Source organism: Tursiops truncatus, chromosome 1 (assembly GCF_011762595.2).
Source record: "Tursiops truncatus isolate mTurTru1 chromosome 1, mTurTru1.mat.Y, whole genome shotgun sequence".
Classification (NCBI taxonomy): Eukaryota; Metazoa; Chordata; class Mammalia; order Artiodactyla; family Delphinidae; genus Tursiops; species Tursiops truncatus.
Window position 1 is genome coordinate 45,778,292 of NC_047034.1, and position 21,487 is coordinate 45,799,778.

The following is a 21,487-nucleotide window of genomic DNA, read 5'->3' on the forward strand; positions in this document are numbered from 1 at the left end:
TGAACAACACAGGCCTAAATACAAGGTGATCTCCGTTCTTCCAAATAAAATATCCTCAGAAATGTGTCTTGGAAGCTTAAATTTATAACCTTTTAGGTATGTGGTTGGAACCTTCAGGTGACTCTTGTAATATATAATTTATTAATTCGGCTACACATATATATTTAAAATCACATACTGTGTAAAAAATCATATTAATTTAGAAATACTACTTTTTTCACACTAATATCTCAGGAATTAATTTAAACTTTTCAGGTGCATCGGACATCGGTGTTTTCACAATCAGAGTCACTAACTTTTTGAGTCTTCTAATGTTTCCATCTTCACTTCTAATTTGTTTGAAATAAAATGCATTTTGAATTTTTGTATGCTGTTGCCTTGGAAATTTAATTCCAAGCCATAAATAAACATTTAGGAGTGGTGATCTCCACATTGTTCACCACTTACTGCATGGTTCTTTTAAAATCACTGTTAAAAGGTTGTTTACAATGACACAGTGATTTTTTTCTCACTTAGAAGCAAAACTGATTCTGTCAGAAGATCTCTAAAAGCATCTAAAGTGATCCCTAACTAATAAAGTCAAGTGTTTTAGGCTAATATGTCTCTTTCAAACTTGGCGTTTACAACAACAAGAGAGCCCTGTACCACGTGACTCAAATACAAGGTGGCATCACTTTTCTGAAGGATAATTTAAAAAACAAAACAACCAACCCTGTTTGTACCCTGGCATATACCACAGCACTGTGGAAACACCATGTGAAGGCGATTTAAAGGATATCTTTGACCAAAATCCAAGGTTTCCTGCATTAAAGACTTTATGGGATACTGACATAAAATCTCAAATGTGAACCGATATTTTATAAGTTGCCCAAGGTCAGAGTGTTATTGGCTGAAAGGGGATAAGAACTCCGCGTATACATCTTTCAATAAGTATTTCACATTCTTAAAAAAGCCAAATCTATATGAATTAAAGAAGGTGGGAGTAACAGTAGCTCACGCAACCTCAAACTTCCCCTTTATGTTCTAATACCTAAAGATGAGACACAGGCCTGGAAGGCACATACAATTTTAAAGACATAGGCAAGAACCTTGGCAATCCTCCCACGGCCGTGACTGAGAAACAGCATCTGCACCTCCCAGACCAAAGCAAGTCAAGGCCAGGCAAGTAATGAGAGGGGAGGGAGGCCTTAAGTAAACAAGAGGGAACAGAGGGAGCAGGTACCACTGGTAAGAACAGTCATCAGTGAGTGCCTGTCCAAAGGCACTCAAACATAAATTTTTAAAAATGGTTATTTACACGCATAATACACACATCCAGTGGTATGCTGGAGCTGGCTCTTACTAGGGAGTGCCAACTGTTAAATATTCAGGAATTCTGTGAGTGAACTGCTGGTGGTTTGAAATCAGCCTTCGTGGGTGTATTTACACTATGGAAATTCACAAATGGTATAAATCAGGACTTTTTTCACCCAGAGACCTGGTTTACCAGCACTGTGTGTATGCATGTGTGTGTATTTTCCCCCTAAAATAAATACACTTTATATGTGGTCAAGAGGAAACCCCAATCCAGGGGAATGTTTTAGACGGACCAGACTGGAGTGTCATCATGTTACTTTTTAAAAATTGGGTTAAGAGGACCTAAATTCTTGGCTTTCTTAGGACAATGCCATGGCCCTCTCCACAGCATACGACCTCTTCCTGCACTGATGGCAGTGAGATCCTTCTCCATCCCTATCTCCCTGTTCTGTCACCTTGGGTCCCAATCTCCAATTACCACCTAAGCAAGACCCGTTTCTATCATCATGTCTTGTAGAAAGCTCTACTTGCCCTCCCCCAAATCAGGCAGCTGTCTATTCAGGAATTTTCTCTGAGAGAACACTTTAACCTGGATATGAATTAGTGTTCTCTGTTTAACCTTCTAAAGAAAAGTTCAGCTCCAACGAAATGTGAGGCGAATAACAGAATTCAGCTAATGCATGTACAATAGGACATTCAACCCTGCTCTAGAAAATTCTTACACTTCCATTCAATGACTGAGGAGGATGGAAATGCAAGACAAGTGGCAATGGGAACTGCTGCTTCCCTGTCCAAATGAATGAACCACCACCTAGTCTTCCGCTTCTGTGTCTTGCAGACAACTCCAAATCTATCTGGAGACCATGAACAGGAGCTGCAGAAGCAAGTCAAGTTGCATGGTATACTGCAACAGCCTTGTGAAGAAAGGCCAAAAGGCCAAAGAAAACACCATGACGACACCCTCACCCTTCTGGGTGGAACCACTTCCTCTCCCAGTGTTGCTGGCACAGACTTCTGTGGTGGCGCCTTGGCTTACCTGTTCACACATCTCTTCTTACCACACGAGTTCTAAATGCTTCAACCTAATAGAATGTAAGCCCCTTAAAGACAGTGCTAGTGTCTTGTCTATCCTTGCATGCAGTAAGCGACAGTGGTAGGTGTTCAATAAAGGTCTGTTTTAGGAAAGAATGAATGAACATTTGTCCTCCTTTACTTGCGTGCTACACTGTTTCGCAACATTAATCCCACTCAGAATATGAGGCTGGGCCCCGAAAAGGCATGAGGATCTCGGGAATGAACTTTGGAGCGGGGGCATGGGGCTGGGGGGACCAAAGGGAAGAAGGAATGGTGCTTTTATTGTAGTTTTCACTAAAATTGTGGTTGGGGCCCCATGGGAGAAAAGAGCAAGGGATAACACCTGTCTGAGCACATGGGCATCATCACTTTTAAGAAGCTGAGTTATAAGAACCTCAGGAGTTTCAAAACAAATAGTTCATTACTTATTTCAAAGAAGGATAAAGAGCTTAACATACGTCATTTCACTCTAAATACCTTTGTAATATTTTCACCATAAACCTTTTGGGTACCAACACACGTCAGCTGTTACTCTCTTAATTATAATACTGATCATGTCACGTAAGACCTACAAAATGCACAGCAAACTAGAGTAGTCAAATTCATGGAGACAGAAAGCATAGGGTTGTTGCCAGGGGCTAGGGGGAGGGGAGAATGGGGAGTTAAGCGTTTAACAGGTACAGAGTTTCGGTTTTGCGAGATGAAAAAAGTTCTGGAAATAGATGATGGTGATGGTTGCACAAAAATGTGAGTGTATTTAATGTCACTGAACTGTCCACTTAAAAATAGTTAAAATAGCTAACTTTAAGTATCTTTTACCCAATTGAAAAAAATGCACAGCCAAGTTTGGAGGGAGTTCTCACCTCCAGCCGCCCCCAAACTTCTTTAAAAGATTTTCCTGTTTGCTTCATCAAATCTATTTTATGTTCTCTCCTTATTTTTATACACTTCAAAATCAACATTAAACAGAAAACAGATTTATGTACCAAGATCTGTTAAAATATTTCCTTGTACGTTTATATAGTCTGCAATCTCAAAGGGCAACTGGTATGTCACATAATCCACTGAAAAACAATGAATCTGCCAGTTTGGCCGCACTGGGAGAAACTACACATCCTATAGAAGTTCAGCTATGCAGAAATTTTAACATTGTGTTATTTCACACATGCAGAACATTTTTTCTTTGGCCACACAGTGCAGCTTGTGGGATCTTAGTTTCCCGATGACCAGGGATCGAATCTGCACCCCCTGCAGTGGAAGTGAGGAGTCTAACCACTGGACCACCAGGGAAGTCCCACACACAGGCAGAACATTTTAAATGCCCTTGGACTTTGAGAACTCAGAGCAAACTAACTTTTTTTTTTTTTTTTTTTTTTTTTTTTTTTGCGGTACGCGGGCCTCTCACTGCTGTGGCCTCTCCCGTTGTGGAGCCCAGGCTCCGGACGCGCAGGCTCAGCAGCCATGGCTCACGGGCCTAGCCGCTCGGCGGCATGTGGGATCTTCCCGGACAGGGGCACGAACCCGTGTCCTCTGCATCGGCAGGCGGACTCTCAACCACTGCGCCACCAGGGAAGCCCCGAGAGCAAACTAACTTTGTGAAAGGCCTGTAGGTCTTGATTTGTTTATGATTCCAATGCCAGTCAACTTTAGGGGGAAACATATAACTTTCCAGGGAAAGGCAATAAAGCCAGACTAAAAACTGACAGCAGTTGAGAGGGAACTAGAATGAATGTAATTATCTTACTGGGGAAGCACGCAACAGAGTTCAGAAAAGAGGTGCATGGTGAGGTTTGGAGAACTGGGTCTCTAGATGTGGCCATATCTTCAAAATCCAGGCTGTGCCACGTACTGTCTGTAAATTTTGTACGTAAAAATTCTTAGAGCCTCAGTTACTTTCTCTGCAAAATGGGGTAACAGAATGTCTTTCATAAAGCACTAGTGTCCCATGAAATGAGATTAAATATGATAATGCAAGCATCTGGAACATGGTAGATATTGGATCATTTTTTATTACTTTTTATCTTCATGATTTAAAGTTATTTATTACTACAGATACATTTTTTTATAATTATAGTAGTATGCATGTACACTTCTGAAAAGTAACCAGGTCAGCCTCAAAGACTTGTTCTGAAACACTTTTTGGCCTGATACTGTGGGGTATTTGGGAGCAAGGAAGCCGTGTCTAAAGGTGGTCTAATCTGTCCCCTTTACATTGGTGGTAACCATGGTCTAGAGAGATCAGAGGATTTCGTGAAGGTCATACTATTAGTGGCAGAATTAAAAACCTGTCCTTTAATCCAGGGTTTCTTCCTCTCTGCTGTGGAACTTCCACAAGTGGCAGAGTTATAAAAGCAGGTGAATGTTCAAATCATATCTTCTAATTCTGGAAGTAGGTGAAACAAGTGGAAGGTGACTTTCTCTGTCCTGTGATGGCTGAATGCGTAACGATGCCAGCTGACAGTCACTGAGTGCCAGCTAGGTATGAGGTATACCTGAGGACAAATCCAGGGGTACGCTTGGAACATGCTAGGATTGAAGCAATGAATGGATCCTAAAACCTAAACAAACATACCTAAGAGGCCTGAATGGCACGAGCAAATGATCTGCCTCATGTATACCCCACTACGATGCACCCGCGGGGGACTGTGGTCTGGGATCCCTGACTCTCCGTCCCAGTGAAGCGTGGGACGCTAGTCAGCCGACTGGAAGCCCCGTGCACACAGGCTGGGCATGTGGACTGTGGGCTTCAGGGATATGACAGGGCTTTTTAGCTCAATAACCTCCAAGGGCAGCGTCCTTGGATCTATTTACTTGGGCTGGTAGGGATCCCAGAGAAGGCGCATCTCATCTCCTCTTGAAGAGTCTAAACCTCCTTGCCAGCACCCTGGGAGCCAGATAGGGGAAGACAACCAAGGACCTTGGCATTCAGAATGCAGACTTTCACTTAAAAGCCCTGATTTCATTTTGGCATCCTAGCCCTCAATAGTGCCCGGCTGGAAGGAATGTAGAAAGGGACCTGGGAATCTGCTTTTTACACTGACTTTCAATGAATCCTCTTGTTTTCAGCCCCACTTTCCCCTCCATTTCCAGAGATATCTCTGCTGCAATTCCTGAGCCTTTTGCTCATTCTACAGTGTAACTGGCTTTCTTGGGTTTGCTAAGTCAGTTTCCTGACTTAGCTTTCCATCTTACAGAATGTTGAGATTCTTTCCTGTTCTTAGTCATAGAGGATTATTGCTATTCTGTAGAGTTCTTTAACTGTTGCTTTATCAGTGTTTCAGAAGGAAATAATGGGTAACAGCTATGATCCACCTGTCCTACCTAGTCTAACGTAGGCACCTTGCATACATTGTCTAATTCGACAACTCTATGAAGTAGTTGTTATTATTATGCCTGTTCAGAGGTGATGAATTGAGTTTCAGCAACTTGCCCAAGGACTCTCAGAGGGTTTGAACTCAGGTCTTTCTGATGTCAGGGCCCAAACTGTAGATCATGACCACATCCAAGCATTCATGGTGAAATAATGATAACAATGACTAAGCACTCATTAGGAGCTAGGTTTCCAAAGTGTTTGCATTAACTGTGGCAGCTCCCTGAGACGGGTACTATTACTATTAACCCATTTTACACAGAAGGAAACTAAGTCATGGAGCGGTTAAGTAGCCTGCCCAAGATCACAAAACTCAGAGAGTCTGGCTCCAGAGGCTGTGTTCTTGACACTTACCAAAGGCAATTAAACATACTACGTCTACCTTGTGGATTTCCACGATCTGCTTTAGGAACCTCCCCCAGCTATGCTTTTCCTCTTTCCTAGATGACTGACTCCAAAAGAAAACAAAAATCTCTTTACATCAGCCAACCAAAGCAGAGACAATGAATAGAAGACAGTCACAGTTAAAGTAAAATCATTTTGAAAATATTTGCACAAGAAATTATTCTACTAGATTACACTACCCTCTGTTTATAGTTACCTTCAGACATTCAATTCAGGAATAATGTGAAGAATGCGCCAATATAACTAGACATGTGTAAAAGACATATACTTTTTAGATAGGACATGAGAACTAGAATTTGCTTCCTAGACTGACAGCCTAAAATTATATATGCTAGGGGGTGCTGCTGAACAAGTTTAGGGTTTGCGTCCATTTGGTGTTCTTAGATTTGCATGCAGTAGTGCTATGGGCTTGTAATTTCTAATTAAAGTCTGTTTAACCTCAGCCTGGTAACTGTTAACCAACACAATATTTCACTGCAGAAGAAATTTTAAAATAAGTTATATTCTTTATATGTACAGTTAGCTCTTATTCATGGCCGAAGCATTAATCACCCATTATTTTCTTTTCCATTTGTATGTCCAAGAACTCAATTAAAAGATAATGAGATGTAGGTGTTAAACCAAAAGAAGGTGGAAATGTCTCTAGGGCATTACGCATGGTGTAAAGACTTGTGTCTTGGGGTAGTTAATGGAATCTGTGAGCTAAAGGAAGCACAAGATCAAATTAGTGGAACCAAAACACTAGAAATCAGGAAATCTTAGTTCTAACTACCTTGGCGCCACAATTAAGCTAAATGAGCTAAATACTTGTTAAATAAATCATGATGCAGGAAATACACAGGATTAGGAAGGCTAGCAAGCACAGCAGTGCTTGTGCTGAACCGATACAATTTTGGCCACATGAGCTCAGGTCTAAAATAGAAAATGTGATGTAGTTAATTAAACACATAAAAGGCCAAAGAGCATGCAGAACCACCCCCAAAGGCCACACAATTAGGAATTAAGCATATGTATAGATAGATATCCTTCTCTGAACTTTCAATTGTGGTCTAAAACATTATTTATTCTAGACTTGTGCCAAGTTCTACACAAAATAATTCTAGTAGTGGATGTTTAAATTTTTTTGAATGAATAACAATTATCTATTAACTCCAGCACATCACTCCCCCTTATGGAGTAAATGAATTGTTCTGATATTTTATGCAGCTGCTAGAGCAGTGCTAGGCAAAAGGAACCCAATGAACACTTGCTGATGGACAAATTGTATGGACAGAAATGTGGGCTAGTTCCTATGGAGTTTACCCACGTTGATGGGAGCATTCCTACAGTTCAGGGAGAGCTATTACTCTATCACTGCGGTTTAAAGTTGGCAGTGAACAGCCTAACACCCTTTTGCTAAAAGGACCATTTATTTACCGTCTTGGAAATTACTAAGACAAATGTAATTTTTTTTCCTTTCGGTTCTCAAGATAATTACTGCTCCTGATCAGAAGACCTGACAGATTTTAGAGCACTGAGGCCAAGTGGTTTTTCCTGCTAGACACAAAACCACCTGAGATACTCCATGTACTAGTATTTTAAAACTATTTAGTTTGTGCTTGAAAATAGCTTCCAGCAGCATACACAACACACAGGTCCTTTTTCAGTTGGCAACTCTGAAGCTACTATTCTGGAATATAGACTAAAAAAAGAAAACTCGAAAAGGCTTTTAGTGGGTGAAAACTGATTCTAGGGTGATTTTTTAAAAAAAGAAACTGGGGGAAATACCCAAGTGTTATATTTAAAAACATCCTAAAAATACATCTATTAATAGGCAACATCGGACTTTTGGAACCAAAAGTTACTTCTCAGGGAGCAATTTCAAGAATTTAGGAGAGAAAACATTTTGAATATGATATTGGGGCTAAGACAAGTGATCTGATTAGGTCCTATAACTAACTCACATCTATTGATCCCAAAATGCCAAACTGTGGCTTCATCTTGTCATGGAATGTGTGCTGTCACCTGGGTAACATCTTATCAGACCAAGGGCCTATAGCATAGCCCTGCTCAAGGTGGTTTGGCAAGGTTTACCGCGGATCTGCACTCCCTACCCCTGCAGCCATGGAAATTGGGGGGCGCACTCATGTGTCTTTGAGGAGAGCAGAGGGTTGGGAGATGGAGGCAGCTCTGACTTACATGAAAGTGCCTTCTTGTTCTGCACTGGTAGACTCCCCTTGGACTAGGCAAACCCACTGCCCGGCAATGTATTCTAAATATGGTAAATGTTCTTGTCGAGATGATCTCCACTAAAATTGGATTAGTCCACAAAGGCTGGAAATGATCTCTACTTAAAAGATTTCTCACAGAGAACAAAAATAGCATTGCAAACAAGCCATGCTTAACAAAATTAGGGAAATGAACGTTTTTCAAAAGGCCCTTAAGCAAATCAGAGGGCATCGTTTACATAGACAACTGAAGCACTAATTAAAAATAATTCCCGTTTATTCATTAAAACAGGCAATGTAAAAGCTGCCCTTAGTCACCATCTCTTTAATCTACAATCAAAGATCATTCAAGGTAAAGAGAACAATTAATGTCACGGGGGCATCTTTGCCAGGAACTGGCTCCTTTTAGAGGTGGTGAGTCAGGGATCACAGCATTATATTTGAGGATTCTGGAGGTCATGACTTGTTGGTCTGGGGTGTCTGGAGTTGATGGTGGGGAAGAGGTTGGTTGCACCAGCTGGGATCTCCTTTACCTGCAGAAAAGACACCTGACAAAGACTCTTTCAGCTGGATTCTCCAGAAAGGGGGGTTACTGTAATACTTGAAAGGAAAAAGCCTGAATTTCCTTAAAAGTATTCTAATCTGCCTTTTCTTTTGGCTCGCATGAACCAGTGTAGCTTTGCTATCAGTGAAGAGAAATATTACTAGAAACTCTGAGCTTATACACATCAGAGAATCTTATACATTCTAATAGGTTAATGTAACAGGTTTTTCATTTCTAGGTTTGCAAAAATCTTTCACGTCCTTTCTTCGGTTCTTAGAAGCTCCAAACCTGAATTACTCTTCAATTTCATCTTTATTCTCCTTTATTTACTCCTTTGAGCAAAATACTCCAATATCTATTAGGCACTAATGTGACAAGCACAGTGCTATACTGTCTCCTAAGGCAAAGCAAACAGAACCTTCTTTTTTGGCCTCTTCAACTAAGCAGGAAATGTGACGAATCATGATTGTTTAATGTATGTCTACCCTGTATCAGGCAACTTACATGAATTCTCGCTAACCCTTTAAAGCACTTGGCATTTGACTGACTGCCTGCTACATCAAGTACGTGCCAGGGACTCCTTATCCACATGTTACACAGAAGGAAATCCAAGCTCAGAAAATATTAAGCATGTTCACAGAACTAGGTACTGGCAGAGTCTGAGCTCTCACCAGTCAGACTGACTCTCACCCCTCCTCTCTCTGCTACTCCAGGGTTCCACCTACAGAGGCAGCATTACCCACAAACAGTGATTGTGCACTAGCTCTTGCCAGGAACTGTCCACAGGTTTTATGTGTGTTAATTGATTTAACACACTCAACAATTCTATGAGGAAATAACTGCTATTATTACAGTCACCATTTCATATGAAGAAACAGAGAGCTTAAGATCCTGGCCTCAGCTCACACAAAGCATCTGACAACCCAGCAACCAGAGTGTACAGCCTGGTGATTGGGAGTTTTCTCCCCTCACAGGGGTGGCAGTTGGCCGCCAAAGGACCCTGTGTTGGGGGTACTGGAGAGAGGTCCCTGTACTGCAGTAGATGGTTACACGTGACCTCAGACTGTCTTCCTGCTAGATGCTTCTGTATATTTTGACTTTGGAATTCCTGGCATAGAAAATGGATGTTAAAAAAAAAAAAATCCTAGTGGCTATCCCAGGAAATAAAAGAAAAAATCTACAACTTGTCACCTTGCCAAGATGAAATGTTCGGTGAGCCTGAGTGAAATTAGCAGTCATTATTCACACAAATCAGGGCCACAGAAATCATTTATCGATGAACGTTAAGGACTGTGTTCTGCGACACACGTGCTGAAAGTTTCTTATTGGTGAGTGTTGGGGAAGCTGTGAAGTGGTAGCTGAAGAGGAAAACAGAAAGCTAAGGTGAAAACTGTAAGCTAAGCTTCCACTTTAATGACTGCTAATGAATTAGTGAGAAGGGAAGGAAGAGGAGACAGGAAATGGGCTGGAACGGCCTGGCCCTGAGAAAGCTGGACCTGGGCACTGCAGCCAGCGGCCCTTAGCTCTTAGCATTCCGAAAACCAAGCGGGTAAAGCAGGACATTGTGTTAGATTTTGTATATAGACCTATGCCTGAATTCGTTTAACAAACAGGGGCTTATCCTGATGTCCTTTTAGGACAACTGCACTTTGGTGAAGTTCCACTGCCATTCCCCACTTCATGAGTGAATGGCTGGACCCAAGTCACAGTGGGGTTATTGAAAACAATGTTCCTCACTCAGAACATTCTGTGGTGGTACTGCCAAGCTACTGGTGGTGGTTTTTTAAAGTTAAAACAAAATTACTTTAAAATAATCCAAACTAATATATAATCAATGAGCACCAGAATTAATCTAAATACTTCCTAAGTGGAGATTAAAACTGCATGGGAATGATGTTGCAAATGGGGCTTCTTAGGCTAACTCAATACTATAAGAACAATAATAGATCAATTCATGGCCCCCAAACTGATATTCTTGAGAGCCAGGGGGCCAAGGCATTTGGTTAAGAATTCCAATTGGATAGTGCAAAGATGGGAGCAGAGGGCAGCTCACATACATGCCAAAAAAAAAGAAAAATCAGTGATAACTCATAAACTGATGTAATGTTTGTCTATGAGGAGAAACTACTGTTTGAAGCAAGAGAAAGGCTGATAGAAAAAAAAACCACTAACATTTTCGGGAACAGAGTGGGAAGGGAGATGACAAAAGGTTAGCAAATCTTGTGATGCTCAGGCCACTTTTATCACAGTGACTCAGTTGAACAAAAAAAAGAAATAGATTTTCTAAGCCAAGACAGTCTTCCATTCATCTCTTCCTTTCTAATATTATAGCCATCCTCCTTAATAGCAAGGACCATGTTTTTACAAAGCGTGCAGTATGGTTTTTCCCCATAGGAAAGGTCTGGTCCTGTTGGGCCCTGTCACTATTCCAGGATTTCTAAGGCTGGTTCTGTCTTCCCTACCTTCATCTTCTTCAACATACTAAATTGTTTCAAACTAAAACATAATAGCCTTTTCCAGTTAAAAGCATTATATGGGTACACAAACCTGAAAAAATAGTGAGCAGTGGTCACAGTGGTGGTGATGGTGGAAGGTTCCTTCTTTCTTGTTTTCTTTAAATAAATAGGGGGTATAGCCCCCCGATTCCCTTTCTTTGGGTTGGCCTAGCCTCTGGCAGAAGGCCCCTGCCCTCTCCTCTGCCCAGATCCACGAGAGGCACCAGCCTTCTTAGAACAAAGCCTCCTTTACTAGCAGAGGCTCTGTGACTCTCTGCGCTGGAAGCTAGAACAGGTTTCTGGATACGCTTTAAGTTGCAAGAAGCATGCATGGAACAAGGTCATGCCTGTCAACAGGCACTGCATGTTCCTTTTCTTAGGTCGGGAGACTCAAATCCTACCACTGTGGCTGACCTACCCCACGGCTTATCCAGCTCTCACCTGCCTTGGTTTATTTGTCCAAGAAGCCAAATAAAACTCCGTGAGAATATATACTGTGGTGAACACTGTGAATGTCTGTGTGTGTGTGGGTGTGTGTGTGTGCGTGTGTGTGCGCGCGCGTGTGTGTGTGTGTGTGTATTGGGGAGTGAAGGAGTGGAGTGGGCAATTATTAATAAGAAATACCATCTCTTACATATCTTTCTAGAGTACAGTCCAAAATGAAGCAGAAAGGAAGCAGCTAAGCTTTATCTCCCTCTAGCAGCCATCCTAGCCGGGGCTAAAGTGAGTTCATCTCAGGGGTCCATTGTATCCAGATGGCCTGGAGGGTCAGCGGGCCGTTCCACACAGTGACAATCTGCAGGAGGTACCACGTGGCCTGCAGGGAAGTTATTTCTCCTGCCGGAGGCTTGTTAGCTAATGCCTCAGTGTTGAAGTGGAGCTGTGATGAATTTTTCCTCACTCAGGACTTCTGATTGAGTCAAGCCTCCCACCCCGCCTCACAATAATCTCTCCCCTTAGTCCCAATCCCTGCCCTAGGGATAAAAATAGAAAGGGAGGTTTCACCAGAACCTGAAAGAATTCAGGAGCACAAGGTAGCTCTGGTCCAGAACTTTGGGACAGGAAGGTAACAGGTGTCTCTGCAATGTGGGTGTGAGTGTGTGTGCGCTCATTCCCACACCAGCAGAGAAGACTCACAGCACAGTTCCACGACATGGTGGACTTTGGTGAGGATTCTTCCATAATGCAAGAAGCAGCCTCTGGCTGTGGACATCAGTGCCCTCCGCTTGGGCCCTGAGGGGCTGTGTAGGTGCAGGAAGCAGCAGCAGCTCATGGGGGCTTTGCCTGGCACTGATGGCTTCCTGGGTTTAGGGCTCCAGCAGCAGGTTCCACAGGAAGTCAGAGCAGAGTGAGGGGTAGGGGGAATGGTGCTGCCACATGGTAGTGTTGGGAAAAGTCACCCATCAGGTATCTCCTGGAAAGCCCTGGTACAGCTTAGAAACCTCAAAATGGTGGGGGTGGGGGGAGTCCTCTGCTCCAACATAGCAGATAGAGGCAGAGAAACTCATTCATCCATCTATTCATTCATTGATTCTGCATAAATGGAACCGAGTAGCTCTGAGCAAGTACGGGGAAAAAAAAAAAAGACAAAAACCTGGTGCCCTAACAGAACTTTCATTGTAGTGAAGCAAGGGGCAATGCAAATGAGCAAACACATGGATAATATCAAGTCAGGTAGTGAGAAGTAGTAAGAAGAAAATACAACAGGATAATAGAGAGTGGGGGTTGGTGGAGAAGACTACTCTTTAGCTAGAGGTCGCAGTCTCCAGAGTTAGAAAAAATGTTTATGTTGTTCTTAGACACACACACATAACATACACTTTTGAATTTAATAGTAAACAATAAAAAAGCTTCAATTTTTGTGTCCATTTCCAACCATCACAATTTAAAGAATTTATTATAGGCCAATTTAAGTTACAAGAAATGATTAAGGGACTGTTCATAATTTTTATTATACTTTTATTATACGTTTTTATTATACTTTTATTATATTTTTATTATAGATATTATTTTATAAATTATGATACAAAGGAAGTGGACCATAAAGTTTAAAAATCTTTGCTTTACACGGACTTCCTTGAATTGATGTGTTTTATTCATTGGATGAGTGAATAAATGAATGAATGAATGACGCATGATAGCCCGGTTAAGCAGACAGGTTCAAAGGCATCACTTATTAACTTGACTTTGAAACCTCTATTTCTGAAAAGAGGAGTAAAAACCATAAACATAGGATTGTGAGGATAAGATAGCGCCTTTAGAGTGTGTAGCACAGAGCCAGGCAAACAGTAAACGGGCACTGATTTAAGAATAAACAGCAGGATGTCATTTTTGTGAATTCTAAACTATGAATAGTTTTTTAAAATAAAAATTTATTTAAAGACAGACTGTGAAATAACTACTGAGCCTAGGATTATTAATAGAAATCCAGCAGTCATTCTCAAGAAAAAAAATGGCATTAGTTTATTTCTCTTGGATTTATTTTTAAAGTTAACTGCTCTTTCCTAACCTAAAATAATAAAATACATCTTCCTTCATCCTGGTACCTGTGAAAAGTCACATCCAGATTGCATGAAGAATCAAGGAGATATACACAGCAGGCTTTGGGCTCTCTGCACATGTATGAATAGAGATTTGAGATCTGAATGTACAGTGGACATTTTCTAAGTACTATGATGAGTACCAGGCATGGACCTAGATCTTTAGAGATGGATTCACTAATTTAATCCTTTTAAACTAATATGCCAGGAATATATGGAAACAACTCTCCTGAACAGGTATGTCCCTTCTCTAGGCCAAATGATAAAAATGTCTATTTTACTTTTGATACAAATATCAAATACGTCATTGCTGTTGTTTTTCTGATAACCAAAGTAACATTTTCTTTTCTTTTTTTGAAATATTCCCAAATTTCAGCCCTTTATTTTTTTTCATCTTTTAATTCCTATGGGGTTCATCAATTCTTTATCAGTTAACATTCTCATTGACAAAGACCAATTTATATTAACTACAGTTATATATAACATATCAAGGGAAAATCAGAACACAAGACTTCATCAGCTAAATAGAGTTCAACTCAGTTTGCTGTTATGGAGACAAACAAGATAAATACATTGAAGCATAAACAAAATATTAACGCTCAGAATAACAGCATTCCAGAAGAAAACGGAAAGCTGAAGATACAATAAAGGTCTCTAATTTACAATATGTATAATTATATAATTTATTAAAATCAACACAATTCATGTACAAAATATTAACATGGCAGCCATTAAGTTTGTTAAGCACTTCAAATACTGAAATGTTAAAACAGTAAAACTACACTAAGCAACTTTTGCATCAAGGGGTCTAATCTAGCTCACTAGTTCAGGCTGAACATTCACTCTCCGAAGCATTTCTTCAGGCATGCAAAAAACAGGGCTAACAGGTTTAATCTGCTCTTCTCCCAAAAGTGACAATCCAGCAATTCCAAATAGAGTATGAAAAGGATCTACCATATCTCCCGGCCTGTCCGCAAATCCTCCCGTTTCTTCATCTTGACATGCTAAAATGAAACTGCGCAGTTTCTCTCTGTCAATCTAATGAAGCCTTCCAATTATCTTTAGGGAAGCCAACACCCACCAAGAATAGCATACATCTGGTAACTTCTCTGGCCTTCCATTGAGTCCACCTGATGGAAGCTGTCGTTCACAAAGCCACCAACCAAGTAAATCAGAATTTACTCGAAGCAACTGACTAGTAATAGCCAGGAATCCTGCCCAGCATGGGATTCAGAACCTGGCCTGCAACCAAATCCACCATCAAAGTTCATACATGATAAAACAAATTCGATTGCCTTTTCCACATTAATAGCATACAGCTTCCCCAATAGAGCCAAAGCTGCCACCGCACAAAAGGAGAATCTTGTGTCGATTTCTCCCTATTATATAAAAGTAGATTTTCACATCCCATGAAGCAGCTGGTCTCTCCTGCCTGCACTGTATTCAGCCCTTATCTTTTAGACTGGCCCCCTCTGTTCCAGTACTCCTGTACGCTGATATAACTAGCACAGTGCATGCTGGAACTTCCAGCAGACCATTAACTCCAGTTAGACCAGCTGCTTAGTGGGACCCCAAATATCTCCAGTGAAAGAACCATCTTCTTTCTGTAGACTCTGAACATACTCCACAACTTTATTTACATCAATAACATTACTACTATCATAGAGAGTAAGAATCTGGACAGCACTAAGAGTGTACAAAAGATGAGGATCATGTCCAACACTAGCACTTATTCCACCACACTCGTGTTGACAAGACTTAATAAATGTCAGAATTTCTTCTCTATTCATGCGAGGTAGCTGTCCCGTGAGATCCATTACAGTATAGATGCCACTCATTCTCAAATATTCAGACACACAGTATTCATAATCATCTTTCTCTGAGCCACAGGATGCTATATAATCTGCATGCTTCTCCACTAATAGGGTGTCAGGTGCATCTGACTTGATAACAACAACCTTCTGCGGTGTGCCCATGTCTAAGACCGAAAAGAGGTAACATTTTCATTGTAGGAAACAAATACCTTGCCCTACCAAGTGCCTTAACAATTTGGAATATTTTCTTTGTTGGTTTTACATCTCTTTGTTTCTGTTTTTTTCTCTCTCTCTTCTGTTTATCTACAAAATTGGAATTATGTAAATAACATTCCTTGAACAAATGATTTTTAATGGCTTACACTATTTCATTTATTTCATTATATGGATAAATTATCAAGTAACCATTAGGTAATATTGGGGATTTAGGTTATTTCCAGATTTCTACCATTACACATAATGCTACAATAGCTATCTTTATACATATCTTTGACAGCCTTCTTCTTCGAAGAATTATTTGATCAATTTGAACATGAGCACCTATTTTCATGGCTTAAAATATTTTCATCCAGAAAGGCTGTAACAATTTACACTCTCAGCAGGATATGAGTGTCTAGCCCACTCTATCCTTGCCAGAATTGACAGCATGATTTTAAAAACACCAAAAAAAAAAAGGCATAAAAAAAGTCAATTTCCTAGAGCCAAAAATGTATCTTATTGTTTTCTTAAATCTGCTCCCCTTTTTTTTTTGCTACTAATAAGGTTAATCTTCTTTTTCCATGTATACTACACTATTTTCTTTTCTTCTCTTTTTTTTTTTGCAAACTGTCTATTCATGTCCTCTGCCCATTTGAAAAACTGGATTGTTCAGGATATCCTTATTATCTGACAAAACCCCTTTCTATGTTAAAGATATTAATATTTTGGGGGGTAATATTTGTTGCATTTTTTTTTTTTTACTGGGTGGTATTTATCTTTTAAACGTTTGCTGTATTTTTTGTTCTAAGGAGTTTCAAATTTGCATATATTAGGCATGCATCATCCCTGCCCTGCTCTGAGCCCTTTTCTGTCCAACTCACATTCTCTTCTCAGAGAACTTGCTCCTGTCCAGAGAAGGCAGTGGGTCCTCCCTCCTGCTGGCCTTGGTTGGAATAGCTGGTCCAGGGTGGAACAGCTAGCCAGAAAGCAGCAGACATTGGTTGTGTAACTGAGCCCGGGTCCAGTGCTCAGATCCCTGGTCCTTCTAGAGTAGCTTCTCTGTCTTAGCCTTGGGAAGGCCCAGCCCAATCACTGTCCTTCCCTGTGGATTAATCCAAGATCCCTTTCTAGTAAACCCTCCATTTACTTGTGGTATTCTTGGTTTAGTTCCTCACTCTCATAACTATTATATCTTTAATGAAACATGGTGAAATAAAGTAATTCTTTCACTTGTGGTTTCTTCCACTGCTCTTACATTTCAAAATATGTTCCCATCCCAGTATTGGTTAAATAGTCACCTATTTTTTTCTCCTAGATTAAAAAAAAATTTTTTTTAAACCCCACATAATTCTCTATTTCTCTGGAGTGTATTTTGGTATGTGGTTTGCTGAATAATCCATTTCTTCCCCTACTGGTTTGCTGTGTTCCAAGTGATCACCAACTGTGTGTGTGTGTGTGTGTGTGTGTGTGTGTGTGTGTGTGTGTGTGTGTGTGTGTGTGTGTGTGTGTGTGTGTGTGTGTCTGTGTCTTTCTGTGTATTTCAGGGCTATTTATTCTGTTGCATTGATTCTTATGCCTGCAGTACATTGTTTTAATTATTGCAGATTTACTATGTATTTTGATATTTGAGATACCAAGTTCCTTTTCGTTGCTCTTTTAAAATTTTTCATAGCCACCCTGTCCAGAATTATTTGGGTTATCAGAATATATCTTTTGTGGGGGGCTGTGGGGTGGCGGTAATGGGGAGATGTTGGTCAAGGGGACAAACTCTCAGTTAGAAGATGAACAAGTTCTGGGGATCTACTGTTCAGCATGGCGACTATAGTGAGTACTACTATACAATAAAGTATTGTATACTCGAAATTTGCTAAGAGAGTAGTTCTTAAGTGTTCTCACTACAAAAAAAAAAAGTAACTGTGAGGTGATGGATGTATTAATTAACTTGACTGTGGTATTTCACAATGGATACATATATTAAATCACCTTGTATACCTAAGTATAGACACATCAAATATACGCCAATAGAGCTGAAAAATCCATTAAAAAATACATGTCCTGGTCTTTCGTCATGTCACTGACTAGACTAGACTATCTCAAGCTCTCAACAGCCAGTTATGGTTTAACCAAGTCCAATAAGTCCATCTTCACAAAACTAGAAGAAACTTGACTTCTGGACGGCCAGGTTTACTGCCACAAATTCTGCTCATCAGTCCTGCAGATTAAATCCAGAAGGTAGCTAAGAGAGATTTAGGTAGCAAACGTGCTGTGGGCGGCATTACAATCTGCCTCTTTTTAAAAAGTTGGGTGAAGAAAATTGGGTAGTCGACAAAATTAAAACAAATTAATGTACTTTCCTTTCAAAAGGTTTTTAAAAACAGACGTTAACAGGCCTTGCAATCTGATCTATCACAAAATGCTTTCCTTGATATTTAAATCTTTTTGATACTTAAACATCTATTTATACCATTTGTTTTTATACAACAACATACAATAGTTACTGGTACATTAAGTAAAAATAACCATTAACATCTCCAATCAACTACTACATTTTGCTTTTTAACTATCATTCTAAAGGCACTTTCTATATATAATTAGATTTTTTGGTGACGTATATACTTATCTAAAATTAGCACTATATGAATACATAAAACAGAATAATTTTGGGACTTTACTGATAAATTTTTCATTAGAAAGAAAAGTGATGGACTAGGGAAAAAACACCTGCCAGGAACGTCCCAGAAGTGCCTAGTTGGCAGTACCATCCCTGCTGCTCCACACCTGAATTTCTACACATCACAAAAGCAATCAAACAAAAAGGCCGACAAAGATATTATCTTACGCAGAGAATGGGTAGGGAATCCAATGTTATTTCCTTAACAGAAAAAGAGAGACTAAAGTATTTTAAAAGGCAACAACTAAAATGGTATAAATGTTAGTATATATGATACTTTCCCTGACTTTATATATTTAATACATATATTTAAATACAGGTTAATTATATTTTAAAACACTGCTGTTAAGAGAGAAAACAAAAGGCAAAGAAAACAGATTTGAGGATTTTAAGTGATTTCTTAGTGATTCTACTTTATCAATTTAAAAGCAGAGTACTCTAAACAAGGCCTCACACTTTTTAGTATATAACTAGAGGGAAAAGAATAAGTCCTTTCCTTAACTGAGATTTTCACCTACTTTACCTACATCATCACTAGTATTAAACCATTTTGCAGATAATGAAACTGAGGCTCAGAAGTTACTATTCTAAGGTTACACAGCTAGGGGACTGAGCAGGATTTAAGCCTGGAGCTCAAGTGCTTTCCACCACATGGGGTTCAGAACCTTTTTGTGCCATGGACCCCTCTGGCAGTCTGGTAAAGCCAATGTACCTTTTCTTGGAATTGTGTTCTGAGATTCCTAAAATAAACACATGGGGTTATAAAGGACAAAAATTATAACAAAATAGAGTTATCAAAATATTTTTAGGAAAAAAATATGTGATATAGCAATATATATTCTTTATTAATGTATTAAATAAGAAGATACACTATAGGATCTGATAACTATGGTAATTTTGAAGCAGTGATGAGCATTAATATTTCAACGACTTTAACAAATAATAATATCTACAATAACTTTAAAGTACTATGAAAACATCTGATTTCTATTGTTGAAAAGTCACAGGTAGTGCTACTGGTTTGTTGCCTACGTTCATAATTACTGTGTTGTTTTCCTAGACACCTTATTTCCTTCTCCAAAGGAAGGTACCCTACCTATTTGTCCTAATCAGAAATCTAAATTTTCATCAGAGGTTAGTGAAAATAAAGATGTTAATTTGTTTCTCTCAATCATGTCATAGACTTCCTGAATTCCGTCTACAGACCCCTTAGGAACTAGTTAAGTACTCAACGTAGATTCCATGTATACAGCACGAAGACACCTACAATGAAACTGTGATGAGGGTGAGTCAAACAAATGAACGTCCCCACCAGAACACTGAGCAGGGTCAGGCAGTATAGGTTGCTGGCCCACTTCTTTCACGGCCAATGTAACCAGCCTCGCCTTCCCGACTAGTGTGGGCTTGTGCGTGCACATGGGTTTCGTGTGTGTGTGTGTGTGTGTGTGTGTGTGTGTGTGTGTGTGTGTGTGTGTGTTGGAGATGGGAGATGTGAGTTACTACACTTCCAAAAGGCACCTTTACTGTCCTGCCTGACCAGTGTCTGGTACCTGCCGACTCTCTCCTTCACAGTGTGCAGCTGAGGTACCACCACCAGGAGGTGTCAGCAGGTCTTTGGGAAGCACACCTTATTAGGGTACCTGGAGGAGGAGGGAGGAGGGAGGAGGAGGGAGGAGGAGGGAGGGGGAGGAAGAGGAGGAGGGAGGGAGGAGGGAGGAGGAGGGAGGGGGAGGAAGAGGAGGAGGGAGGGAGGAGGGAGGAGGGAGGAGGAGGGAGGGGGATGGAAGAAGAGGGAGGAAGGAGGGAGGGGGATGGAAGAGGAGGGAGGAAGGAGGGAGGAGGGAGGGGGAGGAGGATGGGGAGGATGGGGGAGGAGGGGGGAGGAGGAGGGGGGAGGAGGGGTGAGGAGGGGGGAGGAGGCGGTAGGAGGGGGGAGGAGGAGGGAGGTGAGGCCCAGCAGAGAGTAATGGCCTTCATAGGGCTGTAGCAACCTCCAGCAGTGGTCACGAGGGGTAGCAGTCAGTGGAGTGGGTGCCGAGGAGGCAGCAGGGGGCAGGTATCTGTTTCCAATCACCTGATTCGCCTGCCTTGCAGCTGCATATTCTGATGCCCGAGGTCAATATTTCAGATGGTCGTCGTGAATGTCAAACAATGTCTGATATTCACCCACACCGCGTTCCTAGAGAACAGCATATTCATTTTGATTGTCCTCCTCATAACTGATAGGATATGTTCACTTAACATATTCAAGTTAAATTAATTTAAGATGTTATCTAAAAATTTAAATACCTGAAATGCTGCCAGAGTAAAACAGACAAATACATTTGGCTTTATTTTCTCGACTTGGTACGTCGCAGAGAACATTCCTGTGGTTGCGTGCATGTGTGTATGTGTGTGTGGGAGCTGGTCATGGGGGAAGGCACAGACTTTCCTCGTGATTTCCTTACATTTCCTCCTTGGGGTTCTCAGAAACCATGTGCCCAGCAGCAAGCCCAAGAACCTGCCTTGAGCATGCATGCCATTTGCAGTTCTTTGGGAGAGAAAGAAGCATTTATGTGCCTTTAATTGGCAAGGAAGGAGGATCATAAACACAAATTGACACAAGCAAAGAAGGATTATACTTAAAGACAAAAAGGAGGCAGAATAATTCAGACCCTCTGCAAATAAAAGAATGGTACTCCAGTCCAAATTTCCTAGCTTGGCATTTGGGGCCATCCTCAATCTGGGCCTCCTGACTGGTCCAGGAAGACCCTGCCCTGCGTGGTGTGGCCTTTTCTGGCTGCTCCGGCTTCGGCTCAACCTACCCTTCCGCTCACTCTCCTTCTCTAGTCTCTGTTCCTGGAATATCCTAGGCTCTCTTGTACTTTGGGGGC

The 21,487-nt window shown here is 40.8% G+C and overlaps 2 protein-coding genes and 1 pseudogene across 9 annotated transcripts in view; all 3 read right to left on the minus strand.

Moving 5' to 3' along the window:
• Positions 1–21,487, minus strand: part of TSEN15 (tRNA splicing endonuclease subunit 15) — a 538,803-nt gene that overhangs the window by 79,445 nt on the left and 437,871 nt on the right. The window lies entirely within an intron of this gene.
• C1H1orf21 (chromosome 1 C1orf21 homolog) overlaps positions 1–21,487 on the minus strand; it is a 175,203-nt gene that overhangs the window by 79,445 nt on the left and 74,271 nt on the right. The window lies entirely within an intron of this gene.
• Positions 14,601–20,292, minus strand: LOC101324150 (geranylgeranyl transferase type-2 subunit beta-like; annotated as a pseudogene).